Source organism: Poromitra crassiceps (genome assembly GCF_964638095.1).
Source record: "Poromitra crassiceps genome assembly, chromosome: 1".
NCBI lineage: Eukaryota > Metazoa > Chordata > Actinopteri > Beryciformes > Melamphaidae > Poromitra > Poromitra crassiceps.
Genome location: NC_139623.1, coordinates 99,816,726 through 99,822,079, shown reverse-complemented (window position 1 = coordinate 99,822,079; position 5,354 = coordinate 99,816,726).

Sequence of the window (5,354 nt, the reverse complement as noted above, 5' to 3'; positions counted from 1 at the left end):
CATTCGCTAAACCTGTTTCCTATCACATTTCTTGTTATCGATACATGCTACCGCATAGGCTAGTTGTGATATGTTGTGGTGGGGAAGTTCTGATGGCTACGAATGACTTGTCCAGCTGCAACCTATTGACTCTAATGGACATTTACACGGGAATGGATGCAGACCACAAGAGTCTGAATCTCAAAGACGATTGAAAGTAAAAAGAAATATTGGATTTGTAAATATTGCAATTTTATTTGTTCTTCCGGTTCAGCGCTAGTTGGCGGCCAATTTCAAAACAAAACGTCACTATGAATGAATGAAGTTTGGCAACATTCAGAAGCTACACTGCGGCCAACTTCAGTTACATGTTCATAGCGTTACTGCTGCAAGGAGCCGATGGCTGTACCCGGTCTGCATTTAACGTTAGTTACAAAAGCACGTCGACACTGTTTTCTCACTGCCAGTAGGCCTACAGTAGGGTTTGACAGATACTAGCTAGTCCGACCGGTCAGCACAGCCAGCGCTCTCAGTACTGGCTGCTCATTAAATATTTCCGAATAGGCGTTATTCTGATAAACTGGTCACATATTTGGAATACGTTCTCACACTAAAAAATATTAAAACTTTAAAACAGTTTGTTTTTTTGCTTGAAAACAGCTTTTTGGCAAGTCTAAAAATGACTACGGTAGGCGTAATCTACTTCCGTGTCTAAAACGGAAAGACGATTACAAAATGACGTCATGCAGAAGCGTCCTTATATGGACAAAGAATAAGGTGAATAGGCTAAAATAGTTTTTTCTTCCTGACTGATATTCCATTGGTTTAAACTTTTGAATGATCCCTCACTGCCTTATGTCCCACCCCAACATCCGCAAATAACCTTGGGGAGAGGATGTGGTTAAACACACAAGAAGCGGGCTAATGATTGATTAGCCCACTTTCTCCTCGCTTGAGCTTTTAGAAGTAAAAATGTGTGAAACTCACTGAGTCTCTTTGCCTCCTCGCTGCAGCAAATATCTATCTCACTTAGGGCGGTGGTGGCCCAATGGTTAGAGAAGCGAGCTTGTGACCGGAAGGTCGTCGGTTCAATCCCCGGGACCGGCAGGATAAATCTGGGTGAGGAAAGCGAAAAGGCAGCGCTTGCCCCTCCCTCATTACCACCACTGACGTGCCCTTGAGCAAGGCCCTTAACCCCAACTGCTCCAGTGGAGCTGCTCAGTGGCCAACAGATTAGACTGTGGTTGTACTGGTCAGCTTCCAGGTATGAATGTGTGTGTGAATGTGAACAGCGTGCTCCTGAAAAAGAGAGCATTGCTCTCAGTGAGACTCCCCCTGTATAAATAAAGGTAAAAAAAAAAAAAAAAAAAAAAAAAAAGTAGGCTATTTGCATATCATGCTTGGCCAAAATGCATGGATCCACCCCTTGCTCATAGTTACAGCGAGTGACAGGAGCAAGCAAACCTTTATTCTCTAGCCTTAAATGGACACTATTACAGTTTGCTTTATGTAGTTTTTATCTAGATCAGAGGTTTTCCACGGGCCTCCCCAGGGGCGCTCCAAGAGGTTTCAGGGGAGGCTGAATGGAATGGAATGGAAGTGAAAAAATATTCCATTAGCTATCAAAAGGAGATCACATAGAATAGCCTAAATGTGTGTGATTTGGTTAAAGAGATAGTTCAGAGATATAGTTTTGGGGAATTTTACCGTTTTCCCCACTTTGTTAGAAACAAATACAAACCTTTTTCATGCGTTTGGTGTAGTCTGAAGTATGTCAAACCGCAATATCAGGCTATCTTGGCTCAATTGTTGAGTGCCTATGGCAATGGCGCTGGAAGTGGGGAGCTGCCGGGGCTGCAGCCCCCCCCCCCCCCCTGGTGGCAGCCTCAGCCCCTGCACCTTCCTGACGCAGCCCCCCCAGCCCTGCATTTTCACTTGGCGAAACTCCTGCGATCTCCCGTCTGGCGCTGCGCTATTCTAACACCTTTAAAGTTGACGACTACAGCAGGGGTCACCAATAGGTGGACCGCGGTCCGAATCCGGACCGAGACACCGTCCTATGCGGACCCAGACCTATAAGCTGTTATTATACTGAGATTTTTCTTCAATGTTGCAGTGTTTGTATTTTTAAATTGCGCAGCTTTTCTGGCTATTCTAGCATTTACGGTACTGGTTTGGAGTCCCACGTGATGCTACTCGGCCAATGAAATTTACATTCCAGCCATTCCAAGATTCCTCCCTGCGGGTCCGCTCTGCTTGTCACAGCTGGTGTCAGTGAGCAGTTGGAGAAATAGGTGAGAAGTAGGCTATGGCGTGCTCTAAAAAGAGAAAAGTGGACACAGAGAACTGAGTTTTAATGAAGAATGGACAGATTTGTACATGTTTTAGTTTATTCTCCCCATGGGCAGTTCAAAGCCTGTGTGTCTGATCTGCTGCAAGACCGTTGCACTTATTAAAAGTGGCAATGTGAAACGCCACTACCGCAAAGTGCACCGCGTCGCGCACTTTGCACGTGCACGCACCTTGCACGTGCACGCGCAATGTGCGCGACGCGGCCAGGTCGGGGGGAAATGCTTCAGCCCCCCTTGTGGGAAATAGGTTCCCGCGCGCCTGGCCTATGGGTTCAAACACAATCATAATCCCATAGGCATCCAGGAATTGAGTGAGGGGGCTTCTTTTTCCATGCTTTGTCTGGGGGGAGGTCTGTTAAGTTAGTTATCCTTTATTCATCCCCATGGGGAAATTCATCCTCTGCATTTGACCCATCCTCTACTAGGAACCTTCCTGTATGCATATTCAGCATACAGGAAAGGGGGGGAAATGCACTCACAAGTCAACTTTTTTTGTTTTAATAGGGCAAAGAAACATACGTTGTTTCAGCCTTAAGTCATCATGGTAACAAGAATAGTGAAAAAATGCAATTTAATTGCGAGTTTCAGATACGATTAAAAAAAAACACGATTTCAGACGGAAGCCCGTCTTTATTGTCACAAGAACACACTACAACACATGCATGGGGTCACAACACACACTCATGCTGACGGTTGCCGGTGAAAGGCCCTTTCGACGAGATAGCCCACCTGGGCAGTAGGCACTGAAGATATGGGGGGGTCACAACTCCAGCGCCTACAGCGTCCCAGGCGAGAATCGAACTCAGGACCTTCTAACTGTGAGGCGACAGGCAGCGCTACCGACTGCGCCACCGTACCCGCCAGCCAACAGGAGAGTAGATACAGATAATATCCACATGTGAATGCCAGACACAAGCATTCATAGACAGAAGGTAGTCACAGCAGTCAGAACAAAAAACAAAACAAGAACAAACATCAAATGACATCGCAAAAGCCACAAGGCAAGAAATATGAAAAATAGATAAAGAAATGCAGGAGTCACCACACGTTAAGAAAGCCTAACCTCTAATGAGGAAAAATACATAATAGAGTGAGTGTGTGGGTACAGCCTTATTCAATTAATGATTTCTGAGAAAAAGATGTAATGGTATTAGTAAGAATAAGGACACATAGCATAATTAAAATAATGATAGGAGCTACATGTCAGGAGGAAGAGGAATTAGACTAAAGACTATCTAAATGTCAATAAAGGGAAATGTATAAAGGGTGAGGCCAAACATGTGTGTGTGTGTGTGTGTGTGTGTGTGTGTGTGTGTGTGTGTGTGTGTGTGTGTGTGTGTGTGTGTGTGTGTGTGTGTGTGTACAGTATATATGTTTGCATTTTCCCCCTCTCCATTTCTTTCCCTGTATCTGAGCTCATTTGTAAAAACTACAAAATAAAATATTGGAAAAAAGACAAGGATGAATAAGGGATCAAACTGGATTGCTGAGGAGTAAAGAAGCACAAACTGGTTTAACAATATTAACCGGATGGATCTTTCTGTTGGCTATAAGCACATGAGTGACTGAGAATTCAGTATTCAGTATTGGATTGAAGGCCATGTAGCCTAAACCTTAACATCATCTCAGTAAAGACATTTACCTGCTGTTTTTGTGTCATTTGAGAATAATGCAGATTCTATTATTCGGCATATAGGCAGCGGTATCCTTACGTTGTCTAGCTTTAAATGGCTAGACTACATGTAGTTTTGCCTGTGGCCATACAGGACTATTCACAGCCGGTCTGGATGGATTTGATTTGTTTTCAAAACCCAGAGGGAAGGATGAGAACATGTTGTGATTTGTAACTGTATCACAGAATGGCTTTCTGTATTGCTATTGCTATTGCTCTGTATTGATTGTGGATTACAGGAAGCACAAAGCCGCACCTTCCCCCATCACCCTGGGTGACTCCCCAGTCAACACTGTGGAGTCCTTCCGCTTCCTGGGGACCATCATCAGCCAGGACCTAAAATGGGAGCTGAACATCAGAGCTCTCACCAAGAAGGCACAGCAGAGGATGTACTTTGTGCGGCAGCTGAAGAAATTCAAAGTGCCAAAGGCCACGATGGTGCACTTGTACACCTCCATCGTTGAGTCCATCCTCACCTCCTCCATCACTGTCTGGTATGCTGCTGCCACTCTAAGACATCAACAGACTTCAGCGCATCATCCGCTGCGCTGAGAGGATAATCGGATGCAACCTGCGATCCCTCCAGGACCTGCACGCAGCCAGGACACTGAAACGGTCTCGCAAGATCATGGCTGACCCCTCCCACCCTGGCCACAAACTCTTTAAGACACTCCCCCAAGGCAAGAGACTGAGGTCTGCCAAGACCAGAACCACCCGCCACAAGACCAGCTTCTTCCCAACCGCCATCAGCCTCACCAACAAGGCCGGGAAACCCCTTCCGCCAAGGGCCTCACCAACAACCCCCCCCCCCCACACACACACACAAACTCACAACCCCCCCCCCCCCCCCCCCCCCCCCATAAAACTGGAACTCATACTGTATCTAATTGAATGCCTGTCTAACTGGGACTGGTAAATTTATGTAAATTCCCTGCACATTAATGCCTATTTAACTTAGCCTGTAAATTTCATGTACATTCAATGTAAACTCTTATCTAACTGACTGTAAATTCATGTAAATCCACTGCCTATTTAACATCTATTTAACTCAGTCTGTAAATCTCATGTAAGTCCAACGTACATTAAATTCATATTTATCATCCACAGAACACTTCACCACTCATATACATATTGTATATATTGACTCGATTTGATTGCACTTGCAACTTTGCGATTGCCTTTAGTTATCTTCCTACTTCTTATCCCTGTATATTGACGTGACCGCTACGCTGCATACAGACACTAAGACAAATTCCTCATATGTAACTTGCATATTGTGGCAATAAAAGTGATTCTGATTCTGATTCTATAGGGCTGTTCAAACACTTCCTGAAAGAACAAGAACCACCAAA